The sequence below is a fragment of the Hyperolius riggenbachi genome, chromosome 3, assembly GCF_040937935.1.
Source record: "Hyperolius riggenbachi isolate aHypRig1 chromosome 3, aHypRig1.pri, whole genome shotgun sequence".
NCBI lineage: Eukaryota > Metazoa > Chordata > Amphibia > Anura > Hyperoliidae > Hyperolius > Hyperolius riggenbachi.
In genome coordinates this window covers 382,221,175-382,241,242 of record NC_090648.1, presented here as the reverse complement: position 1 = coordinate 382,241,242, position 20,068 = coordinate 382,221,175, and the positions used below count along the sequence as shown (strand labels likewise).

Here is a 20,068-nt window from a genome sequence, read left to right as displayed (position 1 = left end):
CCATCTTGATTCCTCATGTGCTATCTTGGATTTGAATTCGGTGGTGTGGATTAAGGCTGCCTATACATACATGTAAATCCTGGTCACTTTGGTCATATCTTTTGGTCTTCTATTTCCATACCTGATCAATTCCCTTCCAATCATTTCCAAGTAAAAGTCTGATCAGACACATTAGAGAATCTCTGTGCGATTGGGCCTGGCCAGGAACAGTGGGGGTTGATGGCCAAAGTGTGACACTACATCAAGCAATACAAAGTGGTTTGTTGGCATGTATGCTGTGTAGAGCGAATGGGAGGGTGATTTTCCTTTGTCACATTTTTCTACAGTGATCCACCATCTTGGTTCCCCTTGTGGTATATATTAGATTGGCAGGTGATTTCAGCAGAGATAGTTGTGTGATGTAGGGAGCCCCATATGTCCTTGGCTCCGGATCTCCCACACACCAGCCCGGCAGCAGCTGCTGTTTATCTCCTTGTGCTGAATCTGTACTGCGAGTACCATTAACCCTCTCAAGGCTGCACAGAGGCTGCAAGTAGTGGAGAGGAAACTCTATCTATCAAGCAGCTAACTTTCAAATTCAACTTTGGCGACAGGCTTATATTCCTTCTCTCCAGCTCTATAGGTCAGGAGTGTTTTTATACCGTCCTAGCGGACCAGTAACATGTGGCAGTTCTCAGTATCCAGTCACATCTCCCCTTCTATCAACAGCTACTATATAACTGAAGAGGGATTGCTGATGGCTTGTGCTAACTTGCACCTCTCTTCATCTCGGTCATTAAAGGAATTAAAGGAATTCAGGGTTTCCCAGATACAGTGTATCACAAAGTATTAAAACTGGATAGCTTTCAGGGCTTCACCTTAAAAACTTAAAGAGAATCTGTATTGTTAAAATCGCACAAAAGTAAACATACCAGTGTGTTAGGGGACATCTCCTATTACCCTCTGTCACAATTTTGCCGCTCCTCGCCGCATTAAAAGTGGTTAAAAACAGTTTTAAAAAGTTTATTTATAAACAAACAAAATGGCCACCAAAACAGGAAGTAGGTTGATGTACAGTATGTCCACACACAGAAAATACATTCATACACAAGCAGGCTGTATACACACTTCCTTTTGAATCTCAAGAGATCATTTGTGTGTTTCTTTCCCCCTGCAGCTATCTTCCACTGAAGTGTCAGGCTGTTTCTTCCTGCAGAGTGCAGACAGCTCTGCCTGTATGTAATTCCTCAGTATGTGAAAGCCCAGCCAGCTCAGAGGAGGATTTATCCAGCTTGTAAAAGATAAGAGAGAAGAGAGAAGCTGTCCTAATCTAAATAATACACAGGCAGTGTGCAGAGAGGGGCTTGGAGGGGGGAGATGCATCACAGAACCACAACACTGAAGAACTTGGCAGCCTTCCAGACACAGGCTGACAAGTCTGACAAGAGAGAGATAAGTTGATTTATTACAGAGATGGTGATAGTAGAACATGCTGCAGTAAGCCAGAACACATTAGGATAGCTTTTGGAACTTGTAGGATGATAAAAAACAGGATGCAATTTTTGTTACGGAGTCTCTTTAAGGTAAACAAAAGTTAGCTTTCTTAAGAGAAAGAATTTGCGATAATTCAGGTTGGAGTGAGCTCAGAAATGTCTCCCAGTGCGTCACTGCTGAATATATGCAAATTAACCAGCTGTATTTTCCAAATTTAAGCTGCATTTGGACTTTGTTTCCAAAGGTGAATGTGATTTGAACACTATGCAAGCACCATCACATTTGTGTTTGCGTTGTTCCATGTACACAAACCCTATTATCCTGTGTAGCACCAAAGTACCATCACACTGCATAGAGGAGGCTTGGTTTGGTGTTTGTCCCCCACATACAGTCTTTATCTATGTCCAGTTTTTTACATCTATAGGCAAGAATTGGAGCACACAAGCAGGGCTGTGGAGTCGGTACAAAAATCCACAGACTCCATCTCCTCAGTTTAGGATTCCACCGACTCCGACTCCTCTAATTTGCATATTACAATCTCGTTGATTGAAAGTATGTAACATGAAATTCGTATCTTAACTGCCAACGCTTAGGAATATTAAAAGACAACTGACGTGAGAAGGATACGGAGACTGCCATATTTATTCCCTTTAGTCATAGACTAAAACTAGTCCTTGGTAAGAGTACTTGTAAAAGGTACAGGCCAGAACAAAGAACATTTATCAGGCCCTAGGCAATGTAACTGTGGGTACATGTAAGAATGATGTGCAGGTACTCTGCAGGGGAATAAGGAGATTCGTCCTCTATTACACATTCTTCATGCACAATCTGAACCAGGTTTATGGGTGATAGACAACACCTCTGTGTTCAATGTGCACAACATTCTCAGTGGATTCCCTGCAGCTCTGTGGAGAGTGCATATGTAGAGTATAGTACAACTATGTAACAAAGTAAACCTGAGACAGATGAAATTAAAGTTTTATACATACCTGGGGCTTCCTCCAGCCCCCTTCAGGCTAATCAGTCCCGCGCTGTCCTCCTCCGCCACCTGGATCTTATGGATCTAATTAACATGTATAAATACATCAGAGGGCAATAAAATAGCTTGGCGGATGAGCTTTTTGTCCCTAGGCCTTCTCAAAGGACTAGAGGACATGATCTGTGCATGGAGGAAAAACGTTTTAGCCATTTATTTAGGAAAGGGTTCTTTACAGTAAGAGTGATTAAGATGTGGAATGCATTGCCACAGGAAGTCGTTATGGCAAACTCTATACCTGCATTTAAAGGGGGCTTAGATGCTTTCCTTGCGTTGAAAGACATCCATGGCTACAATTACTAGGTAATGCCTAATGATGTTGATCCAGGGATTTTATCTGATTGCCATCTGGAGTCGGGAAGGAATTTTTTTCCCTTTTGGGGCTAATTGGACCATGCCTTGTAAGGGTTTTTTCGCCTTCCTCTGGATCAACAGGGATATGTGAGGGAGCAGGCTGGTGTTGTACTTTGTTCTCTGGTTGAACTCGATGGACGTATGTCTTTTTTCAACCAAAATAACTATGTAACTATGTAAATTATTTGATTTCATGAGCAAAGAGAGTGCATACATTTGCATAAATCAGAATCCACGCAGAATTATTTCCATCTCATTGACCATCTCTAGTAGTGACACGGCTACACATCAGGCTTTATACTTACAGCATAGATGTTATTTAGTATATATAAGAGATTCCTGTGTACACATCATATATACTGTACAGTCACAATCAGATGTGTATATCTGACTTTAAAAATACGGGGACTGCTTTATTGAAGCAGCCCATGTAACTAATTTTGATTGGTTTATTTCATTTTTGTGGACTAAGCACAGCTATTACTGTATGTATAAATTATTTATGATGACTATTATATGAGAAATAGAACATTTTATCATATTTTCTATTTTAATTACAGTTTAAATTCATTAGGAGTCGGAGACGGTGCATTTTTTCCCGACTCCGACTCCAGGCACCCAAAATTGCCCCGACTTCACGACTCCGACTCCACAGCCCTGCACACAAGAATAGAAGCTTGGTGTGGTGTGTGGCATCTACAGATACATTTGGTCATTATTACTTATGGCAAGCGATAGTTCTCCTTTAGAGTAGAAGCACAGAGGAGGCTTATTAGGATTTGTGGTTTCCAAATGTATTTTGTCATTGCTAGATATGCTATATGCCTATACAGTATATGTTAATACACTCATACACAAGAATAGAACATACTGTATTAAAGAACTGTGGAATAGATTATGACTTTATCCATAGCAACCAATCAACTTTTAACCTTGGTATGAAGCTTTAGCATGCAGTTTGTTTTGGGCAGCAGGCTCATGGTGAATGATCATGTGTTGCTTTGTGGTAAATACATCCTAGTTCTCAGTGTTGCCAGCACACTTGCGGTTCCATCAGATTGATTGCAGCCACACATCAGGCGCTGTGTCCTGGCAGCCTCCGATTTCTTTTATGCTTCTTTTCCTTTTTTCTGTCAGGGTGATAAAACATATTCAGCATTCTTTTAATTAATTTCTGTAAATCGGAGTATGGCTGCGGGCAGCCTGGTGGTGGGTGATGGCTAAAGCTAATTCCAGCGGATGGTGGCGTTTATCTGGTCTTGTGCTGAGGTGACCTACTTACTTCTATTTCCTGGGTAATTGTTATTTAGAGTTGATTTGTTCATTGTATTCCTCCAGCAGAGAGCTGAGTCCTGATGAGTATTAGTGCTTCCATATTGTGTAACCAGGCCTGTCTGTAGAAAAGGAAACAAGTAGACTACCTGCTGCTTTTGTTCTAGTTTGGGACTAGGTGTCAGTGCCCTGATGTCACCTGTCTGAGTGATCTTCGCTGGAAACTGGTTTTGTTTCCTATACAGCATCTCTTCCAGGCATCTATAGATGGGAGGGCTGCAATGAGCACCTGCACCTTCCCAAGTCACAGTAAATGGACTTTAGGAATCTCTACCCCAGCAGTTCGAGGTGACCAAAACCATGTTCACCATGACCTTGCTGGGGTAGTCTCTAACTCGGAGCGTTTCAAGTCCTGCTCCATAGAGCCACATTAATCCATGCTATGCACTGATGAGGATCATTCAATCCAAAACAGTCTGTATGCATGTTGTATTATTGTGGCTCTGTACAGTTAACAAGCTGACAGATCATTGCATTCTAGCGGTACTTGAGGTGTGGTTAGCTTACAGGTACAACAATGGATAATTTGTATATTCAGCAGTGCATCATGGGAGACACCAAAAGCTCACTCCAATTATTGCAAATACCTTCTGTTTTAAGAAGGCAAGCTTTTGTTTTGCATAAAATGTTAGTAAGAGGGCCTTTTGGTCCTTTGTAGCCCCTTACACACTCCTGGGAATTCTGTTTCACCATGCGCTTGCTGGGTAGTCTGGAATATTAGGAGATGGCTATACAATGTTTGTATAAGGTGAATACTGCTCTCTCCTGCCTTGTGGTACAGTGGTTAGATAGACACAACTCAAAACATTCCATTGCCTCTTTGTACACTCATAAATACACACGTATTTATTCCATGTGAGACTAACAAAAGCATAGCCAGCAACTACATCAATGCAGTATGTTTACGATTCAGTACATGTCCCTAAACTAAATGAAAGAAAGGCATATTAGTTTACAAAAATGTACATGATTCTTTGTAGTCATGAATGCTAAGCAAAGGTTTCTTTGTTAGTTGGCACCCTAACAGCAACCCTGTGATTCAGCACAGTGGCGTAATGGTTAGCGCACTCGCCTTGCAGCACTGGGTCCCCAGGTTTTAATCCCAGCCAGGGAGCTATCTGCGCAGAATTTGTATGTTCTCCCTGTGTCTGCTTGACATTCCTCTGGGCACTCTGGTTTCCTCCCACATCCCAAAAACATACAGATAAATTAACGGGCTTTCCCCTAAATTGGCCCTAGACTATAATACATAGACTACACATTATATACATAAGACCCATGACTTTGGTGGGGATTAGATTGTGAGCCGCTCAGAGGGACAGGTAGTGACAAGACTATACTTCGTACAGCGCTGGGGAAGATGTCGGAGATATATATATATATATATATATATATATATATATATATATATATATATATATATTTATTTCTTTGTATAATACTGCAAGCTAATATGCATCATGATTATAAGCCCCATCTGCCGCCATATACATTTTCCACTGGGACTTTCTATTGATCATTGGTGTGAACCAATAGGAGTTTGGTGGAATAATTCAATAAGCTTAAGTGTTTGAATTTATTGCAACACATGGTCTACAAAGTATGAAGAAACTTTCACATGCATCCGTGGTCTCCCTATTCATTTCAATGTAGCCATGTGCGACTTCAGTAGCAGGTGGTTGGGTCTAAAAGTGCGAAAACTCACACTTAAAGCAGACCCAAGGTGCACCTCGGGCGAAATATTAAGAAGAGCGTCCATGGTGCTTGCCTGATGTTAAGTGGTTGTGAAAGCTTGAGGCCGGTTTCACATCTGCAACCAGCATTTTCATTGTGGTGCGTTTTGATAATCGCATTGCAACGCAAAAAAAAGCTTTGTAGTTAACTGCGTGAGGACCCTTTCACACTAGGGTGGTGTGGTGCTTCAAATTGACGCACTGCTACCGCACTCCAGTGCAAACCTATGGGGTCATTTATATTACCTGCACCGTGCTGCGGTCCGCCGGAAATCCTCGATCTGACGCTGGTCCAGAACTATGACACCGCTCGGCTTGGAAGTCATGTTAGTCTATGGTGATGCAGGGATTTTTAAACATGGCGGCTTGCACAAGTTTGCAGTGTAAAACCAGCCTCAAGCTCCAAAACACACCATAAATGAGGCTCTCCAGCGCTCACTTCCTGTGGTGAAAAAGCAAGTGTATTGAAAAATGTTGCATCCACACATGCGCAACGCTAACGCGAAACAGTTTAAAACATCTGCGGTACCATTGACTTACATAACTTCTAGTCAATGTGTGTTACCGCAGATGCTGTGCCGCAACGCGCTGATGACCTTGCGTCAAATCGAATTCTTCTAGCGCATCACATCAGGTATGAAATGTCCCATAGACTTTCATTACTTTAGCGTTACCTTGCGTTAAAAATGGGTAATGCAATACAATGAAAATGCGCTTCAATGAATCATTAGGCAAAAATAAAAAATCCGCCTTACTTACCTGGGGCTTTCTCCAGCCCGACTGTTCCACGCTGACCACTACGCTCTCCACCGCTGTCCCGGGCTCCCCAAACACTGTTCAGGCCGACCTCAAGGTCGTCCTTACTGCGGCTGCATGAAGCACTGCTTTCAATCGTGGCCGCGTGGTCCGCGGCGCACTGCTCGGGCGGGTCATGATTGACAGCAGCAGTACGCGCAGCCACAGTAAGGATGACCTTGCGGTGTGTGTGTCTGTGTATATACAGTACAGACCAAAATTTTGGACACACTTTTTAGTTCAAATAGTTTTTGTTTTTTTTCATGACTATAAAACTTGTAGATTCACACTGAAGGCATCCAAACTATGAATTAACAAATGTGTAAATATAGTACATAACCAAAAAGTGTGAAACAACTGAAATTATGTAATATTCTAGGTTCATCAAAGTAGCCACCTTTTGCTTTGATTACTGCTTTGCACACTCTTGGCATTCTCTTGATGAGCTTCAAGAGGTAGTCACCTGAAATGGTCTTCCAACAGTCTTGAAGGAGTTCCCAGAGATGCACTTGGCCCTTTTGCCTTCACCCTGCGGTCCAGCTCACCCCAAAGCATCTCGATTGGGTTCAGGTCTGGTGACTGAGGAGGCCAGGTCATCTGGTGCAGCACCCCATCACTCTCCTTCCTGGTCAAATAGCCCTTACACAGCCTGGAGGTGTGTTTGGGGTCATTGTCCTGTTGAAAAATAAATGATGGTCCAACTAAACGCAAACCGGATGGAATAGCATGCCGCTGCAAGATGCTGTGGTAGCCATGCTGGTTCAGTATGCCTTCAGTTTTGAATAAATGCCCAACAGTGTCACCAGCAAAGCACCCCCACACCATCACACCTCCTCCTCCATGCTTCACGGTGGGAACCAGGCATGTAGAGACCATCCGTTGACCTTTCCTGCATCGCACAAAGACACGGTGGTTGGAACCAAAAATCCCAGCCAGGTCACTATCTGCAAAGAGTTTGTATGTTCTCTCCGTGTCTGCGTGGGTTTCCTCCGGGCACACCGGTTTCCTCCCACATTCCAAAAACATATGGATAAGTTAATTGGCTCCCCCTAAATTGGCCCTAGACTACAGTACTTACACTACATAATATAGACATATAGACATATGGCAATGGTAGGGATTAGATTGTGAGTGCCATTGAGGGACAGTTAGTGACAAGACTATATATATATATATATATATATATATATATTATATATATATATATATTTTTATATATTTTTATATATATATATATATATATATATATATATATATATACTCTGTACAGCGCTGCGTAATATGTCGGCGCTATATAAATACTAAATAATAATAATCTCAAATGTGGACACATTAGACCAAAGCACAGATTTCCACTGGTCTAATGTCCATTCCTTGTGTTCTTTAGCCCAAACAATTCTCTTATGCTTGTTGCCTGTCCTTAGTGGTTTCCTAGCAGATATTCTACCATGAAGGCGTGATTCACACATTCTCCTCTTAACCGTTGTTCTAGAGATGTGTCTGCTGCTAGAACTCTGTGTGGCATTGACCTGGTCTCTAATCTGAGCTGCTGTTAACCTGCGATTTTTGAGGCTGGTGACTCGGATGAACTTATCCTCCGCAGCAGAGGTAACTCTTGGTCTTCCTTTCCTGGGGCGGTCCGCATGTGAGCCAGTTTCTTTGTAGCGTTTGATGGTTTTTGAGACTGCACTTGGGGACACTTTCAAAGTTTTCCCAATTTTTCGGAGTGACGGACCTTCATTTCTTAAAGTAATGATGGCCACTCATTTTTCTTTAATTAGCTGTTTTTTTCTTGCCATTATACAAATTCTGATGCTGGGCATACATGGGTCGATCCGGCAGCTGATTAGCCGCCGGATCGACTCCCACCGCGTCCCCGCTCGTTCGCGCGGATTGATCCCCGCTCGTCCCCACCGGCGGTCCTTATCAGCCGCTCGATTCCCTGCCATTGTCCGCCGGCGGGAATCGAGCGGGCGCGGGTCGAGCGGCATGATCGGGCCAGCTGAATATTCTCAGCTGGCCGGATCAGCTGGGCGATACACGATACAGAAACGTACCGTGTATCCCCAGCATTACAGTCTATTTAGTTAGGACTATCAGCTGTGTATCCACCTGACTTCACCACAATGCAACTGATGGTCCCAACCCCATTTATAAGGCAAGAAATCCCACTTATTAAACCTGACAGGGCACACATGTGAAGTGAAAACCATTTCACGTGACTACCTCTTGAAGCTCATCAAGAGAATGCCAAGAGTGTTCAAAGCAGTAATCAAAGCAAAAGGTGGCTACTTTGAAGAACCTAAAACATGACATATTTTCAGTTGTTTCACACTTTTTGGTTATGTACTATACTCCCACATGTGTTAATTCATAGTTTGGATGCCTTCAGGGTGAATCTACAATGTTCATAGTCATGAAAATAAAGAAAACTCTTTGAATGAGAAGATGTGTCCAAACTTTTGGGGTGTGCGTGCGTGCGTGCGCGCGCATATACATACACACACTGATGACCTAGCATTGCCTTTGTATATATTTGGCTGGTGTCGGCTCCGCCCACTTTTTCTAACCCTAACACACAAACACCCAATGACCAAGATTTGTGAGCTTTGGCATCAATAACTTGTGTATGCTCATAGAAATTAAATCAGCAATTTAAATATCTCCTTAGCCAATCAAAATTCACCTGTTGATTTTCATTATAGGCTCCACCCACTTAACTTAATATTAATCTGTCACCCAGTGACCATCTGGACAAAGTTTGAGAACCCTGCCATTAACAGTGTAAGAAGGCCTGCAGTTTACATTTTCCCAATGAAATTTGTTTTTGGCTCTGCCCACTTTTTGTAACCTGGTCACTCAATGACCAAGTATGTGAGCTTTCGGGTCCTTGGCATCAATAAAAACAAATCTGATTGTGGCTCCACCCTTTTTCTGAATTTGAACCCCCAATGACCAACTGTACCATGTTTTAGGGTTGTGCCATTAACATTGCAAGAATGGCAGCAATTTTAATATATTCCTTGAAAATCAACAGATGAATATTTATTGGCTTTTCTAGGCTCCACCCACTTTTCTGAATGTTAATTCCAGTCACCCAGTAACCAACTGTGCAAAGTCTGAGAACCCTGCCATTAACAGTGAAGAAGGGCTGCAGTTTTCATTTTCCCAGGGAAATCTGTTTTTAACTCCCACCCAGTTTTTGTAACCTTGACACACAGTCACTCAATGACCAGGTTTGTGAGCTTTCGAATTCCTGGCATCAAAATTGTGTGAATGGAAGCAGTTTATCCAGCAAAGAAATCTGATTGGCTGTTTGTGGGTCCATCCCTTTAGTTAATTTGAACCCCAGTCACTCAATGACCGACTCTAGCAAGTTGAAGCCTCTGCCATTAATGAATGACAGCAGTTTCAATATTCCCCTTCAAAATCAATAGGTGTATTTTGCAGGGCTTTGGAGTCGGAGTAGGGGCAATTTTGGGCACCCGGAGTTGGAGTCGGAGTTGGAAGATTTTTGTACCGACTCCACAGCCCTGGTATTTTGATTGGCTGTTGTAGGCTCCACCTACTTTTCTGAATGTTAATCCCAGTCACCCAGTGACCAACTGTGTCAAGTTTGGGAACCCCTGCCATTAACAGTGTAAGAATGGCTGCAGTTTATATTTTCCCATGTAAAAAGTTGTTTTTGGCTGTTTCTAACCCTGACATACAGTCACTCACTGACCAAGTTTATGAGCTTTGGGGTCCTTAAATTAAACCAGTCTGATTGGCTGTTTGTAGCCCGCCCCCTTTTCAGAATTTAAACCCCAGTCTCCCAGTGACTGACTGTACCAGATTTGAGGCATCTGCCATTAATGGAATGCTATCAATACCCAAGTGTTCTAAAATGACAATGTACAAATAATGTCTAAGTAGCTGTGTAAACATTTTCCTACTTTTCATATTAAATATCAGAGGCAAAAGCTGTAATTTATTAAGGGTAGGATTTAGCTATATTGGGACAAATCAATTGCAGAAGGGGTGTCTGCTTCAATGCACAGCCAGAGTTGCATATCAGACTACAGAAAGCAAATATCAAACATATCAAACTCTGAAAGCAAAAACAGTATGAAAAGCTGTGACAATTAGTTACATTTCCTCTGCTCTCTTCAGACACTTCAGTCAGAAACACAGGAAACAGAAGCTGCAGCTGTTCTCTCTGTCACACACAGAGTTACACAAAGAGGTAACTGATCAAGTGTGAGGGGAATGTCCCCTCTCCTCATGGCTCAGTCTGCCGGCTGTTTTGGCGTCAGTGAAGTTTGAAAGTATTTTGATAATGGTAAACAAAGAGGTTGCTACTAAAATGTGTACACCAGTACTTAGCAGCACTTCCCAAACAATTCCTGTTTCAATTGAAAAAAATATGTGAATCGATAGTATTCCTTTAAGAGTGTAAGAATGGCAGCAATGTAAATATTCCCCTTGAAAATCAATAGGTGAGTTTTGATTGGGCATTGTAGGCTCCACCCACTTTCTAAATATTCAACCCAGTCACCCAGTGGCCAACTGTGTCAAGTTTGGGAACCCTGCCATTAACAGTGTAAGAATGGTTGCAGTTTATATTTTCCCATGTAAAAAATGTAGTTGGCGCCGCCCACTTTTTCTAACCTTGACATATAGTCACTCAATTACCACGTTTATGAGCTTTGGGGTCCTTGGTATCAATAATTTGTATATTCCCATTGAAATAATCAAATCTGATTGGCTGTTTGTGGCTCCGCCCCCTTTCTGAATTTGAACCCCAGTCACCCAGTGACAAACTGTACCAGGTTTAAAGCATCTGCTATTTCCAGTGTAAGAATGGCAGCAATGTAAATATTTCCCTTGAAAATTATCAGGTGAATTTTGATTGGCTGTTGTAGACTCCGCCCATTCTCCTGAATATTAATCCCAGTCTCCTATTGACCAACTGTGCAAATTTTGTGAACCCTGCCATTAATAGTGTAAGAATGGCTGCAGTTTATATTTGACCAGTGAAACTTGTTTTTGGCTCTGCCCACTTTTTGTAATCTTGACACACAGTCACTCAATGACTACGTTTGTGAGCTTTCAGGTTCCTGGCATCAAAAATGTGTGAATGGAAGCCGTTAATCCAGCAAAAAAATCTGATTGGCTGTTTGTGGCCCCGCCCTTTTAGTGAATTTGGAACCTAGTCACCCAATGACCGACTGTAGCAATTTTGAAGCCTCTGCCATAAACAGTGTAAGAATGGCAGCAGTTTAAATATTCCCTTTGGGATTAATATTCAAAATTTACCTATCGATTTTCAGTCACCCAATTATTATTATTATTATTATTATTATTTATTGTATTTATAAAGCGCCAACATATTACGCAGCGCTGGACATTAATTTATGACTTCTTGCTTCCAATGACCAAGAGTGGCAAGTTTGAGAACCCTGCGATTAACAGTCTAAGAATGGCTTCAGTTTACATTTTCCCATTAAAACTGAATGGCTGAAATTTGATTGGCTGTTTTATGCTCCGCCCACTTTTCCTGGATTTATAACCTCGGTCACCAAGTGACCAACTGTGCCAGGTGTGAGGATTCTGGCTTGATTACTGTGAGAATGGCAGCCTTTTATATAATGTATATATAGACGCTCCGGCATATAAGACGCACCTAGGTTTAGAGGGCAAAAATCAGTGACCCCCCCCCCCCCCCAAAAAAAAAAAACCCTGAACCTATGTGCGTCTATACTGCAGGCGCGTCTTATGTACCTTTATCCCCCAAAACATTTTTCTAAGCTACTCTATCTACACTACACTGCCCAGTTACACTACACTATGCCGTTTCCCACCAGTTACAGTACAATACACTACACAGCAATACACTACACTACAACTAAACTCCACTGCACTAAACTACTATTAACTACACTACACTAAACTACACTCCAATTAACTACACTACACTACAATACACTTTCATACATTACCTGATCCTGCAGCCGCGATCCTCCCCCTGGCTGTCAGCAATCCTCTTCAGCATCCTCCTTTCCTCTGCGGTCCCGCAGCGCGTTCCTCTTCAGTGGCAGCAGTAGGCAGGGACACCGGCCGCCCTACCGCTGTGCAGAGCCGCCGGGGTCCACGGGGCCATCTCCATAAACACCGTCGGAGTCCGCTGGGCCATCTTCATAAACACTGCCGGGGTTCGCTGCGTCGCCGCCTCCATACACGCAGTTCTGTGCACTAGCCGCACATGTGCGCCAGGGGTCATGCACAGAACTGCGTGTATGGAGGTGGCGACCCAGCGAACCCCGGCGATGTTTGTGGAGATTGCCCAGCGGATCCTGGCTGCTCTGAACAGCGGTAGGGCGGCCGGTGTCCCTGCCTACCGCTCCCACTGAAGAGGAACGCGCCGCGGGACCCAGGAGGATAGGATGATGCTAAAGAGTATCGCTGACTGCCAAAGGGAGGATCGCGGCTGCAGGATCAGGTAATGTATAGTGGCGATTCAGCTTTCCTGCGCACTCTGCATTGATTTTTCTGTATCTTTAGAATTTTAGACGCACCCACTTTTCTCCCCAAAATTTGGGGGAGCAAAAGTGCATCTTCAGACAAATACGGTATATATACAGTATCTCATGTTGCAGTATACTACAGGTTTTTATTTTTTATTACATAGGGAATTATATGCACTCCAGTCTGGGATTCTAACAGTTTCTCAGCATGTGACAGGCAGCTCCCTCCCCCCTCAGCCTCAAAAACTGCATCACTGTCTGTGAGGAGTAAACAAAGCACACAGAGCCTGCCGGGGCGTGCATAACTTGTATTAATTACAACAGAGGCAGCCCATTCCTCCCTGGGTCGACAAAGCGTGACAAAGAAAAGAAGATTAGATATATTACAGAGACAGTGCAACTAGAAAAGGCTGCAGTAATCCAGACCACATTGAAACAGGTATAGGAACTTATAGGCTAGAAGAAATGAGGCTGAACATTTTGTTACAGAGTCTCTTATAAGATCGGGGTTGCGCACAGGGAGAAATATGTACCTTTATGTATTGGATGGAATCTGTGTAAACAGGAGGGATGCATGAGGTATGTATACACAGGGGGAATGTTGGATTCCAGGAGAGAGGCTGTCAATGTAGGACTGCTGGTATATTCACAGGAATACATTAATCACAGAAACAATGGCAAGCAGGAAAAATAAAGTAAATGGTTACACAGAAGGGGTTCTATGTACAGTGGATATAAAAAGTTTACGCACCCCTATTGAAATTAAGTGTGTGCATGCTTATGCAACCAGCTTATTGTAAATGTATTATTTTCCTAACATATTTCTTTCCATTTGCATTGTACAGGTTATTAGTTACACTAAAGGTGGGAAAAGTTTTGAAAAGATTTGTTTTAATGTCATTTCTTACATCACAAAAACCTGGCACAAGGTTGAGCAGACCTTTTACATTCACTGTACATAGAAGGGAAGCAGTGTGTGTAACAGGAAAGGTGTATGTATGAGGGATGGTGGAAAGGGATAACTTTATACGTGGGGAGGGATGGTGAGCTGAGCTTCCTATATACAGGAGGGTTAGTGCCTTCACAGAGTGATGCTGTATACACGGTGGGAATTATGCATGGGTGTAAATACAGTATGCAAAGGAGGGTTCATGTGTACACAGAGGTGTTGCATGGGAATGTTGTATATAGTGGGTGTATATATAAGATTATATACATTTGTACTGCATACACTGATGGAGTGCTGTATAGCTGGAGTGTATATGGTATATACAAGGTGGATAGTTGTACACAGGAAGGATGATGTACACCTGATGTTTTGTAGGAATGACACTAAATGGATTGACAAAAATTGTGAACCTGTGAGTGACTCGCCAAACATAGTCATCTGATTTGACAGTTGGATCAACCTTGGATAAACGTTGGGGTTACCATCTGTGCAGTTCCCGTCTGTTGATTTCTATTTTAGTATGTTTCTGAGCTGGGGATCTGGATCGATGGTGGGATGAGGACAATCAATGTTACAGAGGACAAGTGTTTCATCACCCCACTTAACTATGTCTGTGCCCAGAATATAATACATTGCTCTGTGTGTAAGCAGTAAGCCTACTTCAAAATACCTGCCCTCTGCTCCTGAAGAAAGGAATGAGGAGTCTGTAATTTCTGACCTAGATATTACCAGACTTCTGCACTGTTCCTGGCAGTATGTGCAGCAGATTGCAGTGCATATTATACAGCATTCTGCACCATTAACGGCACAATTACACTGTACATTGCATAGAACTCTACACTGTTCCTTTAACTCTGTGCAGCAGCTGGGTGGGTGCCAACTGGAGGAGGATCCCTGGACCTTTCCTGTGTGTTATATTACCCCAAACACACTGCATGAACAGACTATTTTGAAGGGAGTCCAGAGCAGTGAGTATTCTTTTCTAAGTAGGGTGAGGACTGATGCAGGGTATGGAAAGGGAGGAAGACTTTTCAGGGGTTAGATCAGCAATGTCAGTGATCGTGGATGTGAATATGCTATGTGTATGTATAGTAGGTAGTTTGGAAGGGGTAATCAGTTTATAGGGCTCAGAGAGGCTTAAGCAGCAAGATTCTTCTGTTCATGTATGGTTGGAAATTAACAGGGTATTCGCTTTGCTGTTGCAAGAAAGGCAATAGCAGGAAGGGAAGTATCCTATGTGTATATATGGTAGATAGCTGGGGTGGTTAGCTGCTATACAGGCATTAGAGAGGCTGAAGCAGTAAGTATCCTTTGTGTACTTATAAAGGGTATTTGTGATGGGGGGTGGCAAAGTATCCTCTGTGGGTTGGAGTCACTGTGCTGGAACAGTGAGTATCCCATATGTGTAATGGTTTTGGGGAGTTAGTCTACATACATTCATACATACATGTGTGTGTGTGTGTTCGTGTGTGTGTGTGTTCGTGTGTGTGTGTGTTCGTGTGTGTGTGTGTTCGTGTGTGTGTGTGTTCGTGTGTGTGTGTGTTCGTGTGTGTGTGTGTTCGTGTGTGTGTGTGTTCGTGTGTGTGTGTGTTCGTGTGTGTGTTTGTGTGTGTGTGTTCGTGTGTGTGTGTTCGTGTGTGTGTGTTCGTGTGTTCATGCAGGATGGAGAAATGTGCTTTCTCTGTGTGTGGGGTAGTTGAGGGGTCACTTGTCCATGTTGGGTTAATAGTGTGGCTTCTGTGTTAGTTTACACCAGGTTTTTTTTTTTTCCCCCAGAAGTTGCACTTTGTAGATAACATACTTTTGGCTGCAGTTTTGTGTTAAAATATTTTATCCTGAGATCTGTGTGCTGATTTTGTTTATATCTGGTTTGGGTTACCAATACTGGGGATGATGGTGCAGATCTGTTGTGGGATTCCAGTATCATCAGTGCAGATATGATATGAGCTCTCCATCCGAGATAATGGTGCAAGCTTCGGTGTGGGTTGATGGTGCAATCTTTTAATATCATGTGGAGGTGCCATTCTAATGCTGGGAACACATGATGCTACTTCTGGTCCAATCGATGGGAATTGGACGGGTATTTCCAACCTGTCTGATCGGTTTCTGATCCCCCCCCCCCTGATCGGCGCTGTAATACATACCCCCCAGGGATCCCGCAATGGCGCAGCCTCCCAATCAGCTCCAGGCTTCGCTATGGGGAGGATCGGGACTGCGCATGACGTCATGATGTCGATGACATCAGACGTCCTGTCCGATCGTTGCCATAGTGACGCCTGAAGCTGATTGGGGAGGCTGCGGCTCTCGCGGGTTCGCGGCTGGGTAAATATAAGTGCCGGCGATCGGGGGAATCGCAGAGGTTTGGGGGACACAGGTAGCTAGCCTAGTGCTAGCTACAAGTATTACAACAAGTTTTATTCAAAAAATCCCTCCCGCGGACGCAGCCACCGAAACTGCGTACCGCCAGGGAGGTTAAGATATATGGCAAACTTAAAATTCTTGTACATATACCCTTTTTTCCTGAAAATAAGCCATACCCTGAAAGTAAGTCCTAGCTGGAATTTTGAGCATGCTTGAAATATAAGCCCTTCCCTGAAAATAAGCCCTAGTGAAAGTTAAAGAGAAGGTAGAGGCAGCCACCAATCGGTGACACAGAGCCGATCGGGCATCGGTCCTGTCATCCCAACACACAGCAAGGTATCCTACAACATACTATACTTTGTATTCTTTGTTGCTGGGCATAAGTGTCCTTCTACTTGGTACACCTGTATTGTATGTGGTGCTGGGCATTACTATTATCATACATTTGATCCCTGTATAGTATTTGGTGTTGTATATTACTAGTGACATTCTATGTCATTTGTTGCAAAAGGTGATTGTTTAGTGTTATTTGGTTTAGAGTTTGTACTGCCTTCTCTGGTATTTTATCACCTGAGCCATCCACATATCTGTGTCCTCTCTCCCCTACCACATACCTGGAATTTCTTCCCTGTGTAACCTAAACATTGCACAGAATGAGATGCTGGAACTATCTGTGGGTAGAGATAATCATCTGGCAGGAATAAGTATATGGGGGGCGGCAGCGGAATTGAGCATGAGAAAGTCCCATGTTCTGTTCTCATGACGGGGTGTGTAAATAGCGCAATACATGAAATGAGTAACACATTGTTCTTCAGGAATCGCAGCAATGCAAAATTGTGAACTGTCAATGAGCCTCTTGTGTTTATAAATCTGCACATTGTCTGATGTGGTAATTCTGCTGACATGAAAACACTTTATAAATTCATAAATAATGATAAAGAATGTGGCCACTAAATCAGACATATTCAAATACCCTTTGTGGCGTTCTGTATGTGTGAACAGGGCTGATATCTGTGTCATGGACACCATGGCTTTCTTACAGAGCAGTGACCATTCTAACTGCTGTCTGGCGACAGTGGATGAGATGATGGCTTCTACCATTTCTAGTCTGTGTTTCTGGAGGCTCCATGCACTTTACTTGGTGGTCACTGTAAATCTTGCCATGTAGCATGAAGGTCACTAGAGAAATCACAGCATGGATCCTCTCTGCCAATTCTGCTTCTCTATCACAGATCAGAGAATTCCCTCAATGTCCTAGAGCTTGGCCATACACAATCCAATCCATGAACAAAGTGATCACAATTAGAGCAGGTCAGTGAGAAGCTAATAATGCTGTTTTTCATGCAACTTGTATGCATTTAAGACCGAAGCCAGTCAGACGAGTGCATTTGACTGGCCCGATGCCAAGCTTGCAGAATTATTTGCATCTAGTGAAAAGTCCCTAAGTCACAAAGATAACCACTGTTTACCTGGTGTTAAATGAATCCATATAGAGCTTTTGATCAGCGAATCGGGAAGTAACATTTTACATACTGGATGCAGTGACAACTATTAGTCCACAGCCAATCAGTCACTTCGTTCAGTTCTATTTATCAATTGTACAATAGAAGGTTATTAAAAGTTCCTAATGAATACATTTTCTTGAAAGCAAAATAATTCAGACTGATATAATTAACACAATATAATCTTCCTGAAACGGATCTGTGGATTTGATCAGTATGTGAGAAGGTGAGCAGCAACTCGGAGTAGCCAATTAGTTGCTAGTAAGTAGCCAATTAGATGCTAGTTCTCATACTCTGCTAGGTTCTATGCAATTTCCCTTCAGATCAATGCGTCAAACTGATAATTTACATGTCCACTCTGCTCCAATTGATAACGGGATCGATTTTATGCATTAGTGATCTGACAATCGATCACGTTATCGATCAGGAGTAGATCAAACATGTTAGAAATTATTGGTTTGACCCATCAATCTGAGGGGGAATTTATGGTGCGTACCTAGCATATAGTACATATATGTGATTAGACTTATCGGCATTGTGTAATCAAGAATGTGTGGTGAATGCTCCCCTCAGAAGAACATAGGATGTGGTTGCTATGAGTATTCCTATACCCTATGTTTTGAATAAGCCAGACACAGATTGTGAGGCATGCAGGGCTTTGGTCTCTGGTGGATGAGAAGAAGCATATAGATATATGTATAGCTAGATGGGTCTCTATAGAAGGACAATTGACACATTACAGGAAATATTCGAGGTGAATAAACAGCAGCAGAAATTCTTATTATTTGTTGGGTATAATGAAGGACTGCAGTAATGTTTGTACATTGTATGTGTTATTTTTCCTTTTGTTGGAGTGGAGGGGAGGAGAGTGCTTCCTCCTCCAGAGACCTGCAGAGTTTTTTATGCAGATTGTTATATAAATATACAGATGATCTAAAGCTACCTCTTCCTCCAACTAGTCCTGTTTATGTAAAGCTTGGAGAGCTCTCTGAGTTATATAAAATCTCCATCTGAAGAGGGGAAAAAAACAAGTGTTTACAGCTCAGCCTTTGCCGGACTCTACAAGTACATTAATTCCAATTACAGTCAGCACATCTCATGGCAAGAGAGACCTTTATGGTGTGTAATTGCAGCGGAAGGCTCTTCACCACCATAATTAGCCTGATTCCTTCATTTTACATCTCATTTACACAACTTGATTAAAAACCTCATTGATATATCAACAGCTTGTACTCAGCAGTGAACGAGTGGTATATTTAGCACGGCGGTGGATTTATAGTTTTGTGCGTATTTATAGTTATGTGATGCTATTTGTATGAAATGTTCCAACTTGTCTGTGTGAGGTCTGAGCATGTATCTAATGACGTGTGTACTTAGACCAGGCCTGTGCAAGGAGCCTGTATCTGAGATACTATGTATGCGGATCAGGGTGAGTAAGGGCTCAAACCCACTAAGAAGCCCTTTCTAATCGCTAGTGATTTGAAAAAGCTCTTGCTTATGCAATGCTATGGGGGATATTTATAAAATCACATCGCTCAAGTGGGTTCACACCCATAGCATTACATTAGCAAGAGCTTTTCAAATCGCAAGCGCTCAGAAAAGCGCTTCTAGTGGGTTTCAGGCCTGACTGAGGCCCAGGCTGTGTAAAGGTGGCCATAGACCTGACGATTATGGGCAGATTCGACAAAGACAAATTTGTCTCTTGGTTGAAGCTGCCCATAAACTACAGGCTGATTCCTGTCCGATTTCAGCATGAAATCTTCAGGGAATTGGCTGAGCCCGTCGTGTTTGCAACGCCGCTGCACCCCAATGTATAAATCCCCCCCAGTGTGTGCATTTATACATTACCTGTCCGATGGCAGCCGCATACACGCTAGCGGCACATGGCGTCTGACGTCAGATGATATGCGCCGCTAGATGGACGGTCACCGCGTGGAGGCTGATCGTGCACAAAGAGGAAGGCAGCTGCTATCTTACAGAGGGTCCCAGGCAGCAGTCTTCGTCTCCAGGAGGGAACCACACTATAG

The 20,068-nt window shown here is 42.9% G+C and overlaps 1 protein-coding gene across 9 annotated transcripts in view; it reads left to right on the top strand.

The window, feature by feature from the left end:
• The window catches only part of LOC137564051 (pleckstrin homology domain-containing family A member 5-like), a 272,573-nt gene that overhangs the window by 108,353 nt on the left and 144,152 nt on the right, over positions 1-20,068 (top strand). The window contains exon 1 of one of the 9 annotated variants that reach the window (XM_068277362.1): positions 15,137-15,146. The exons of the other annotated variants lie outside the window; for them this stretch is intronic. The gene's annotated coding sequence lies outside the window, so the exon portion shown is untranslated. Of the gene's footprint in view, positions 1-15,136; positions 15,147-20,068 lie in introns of those variants that run through there. 9 annotated transcript variants of the gene reach the window in all.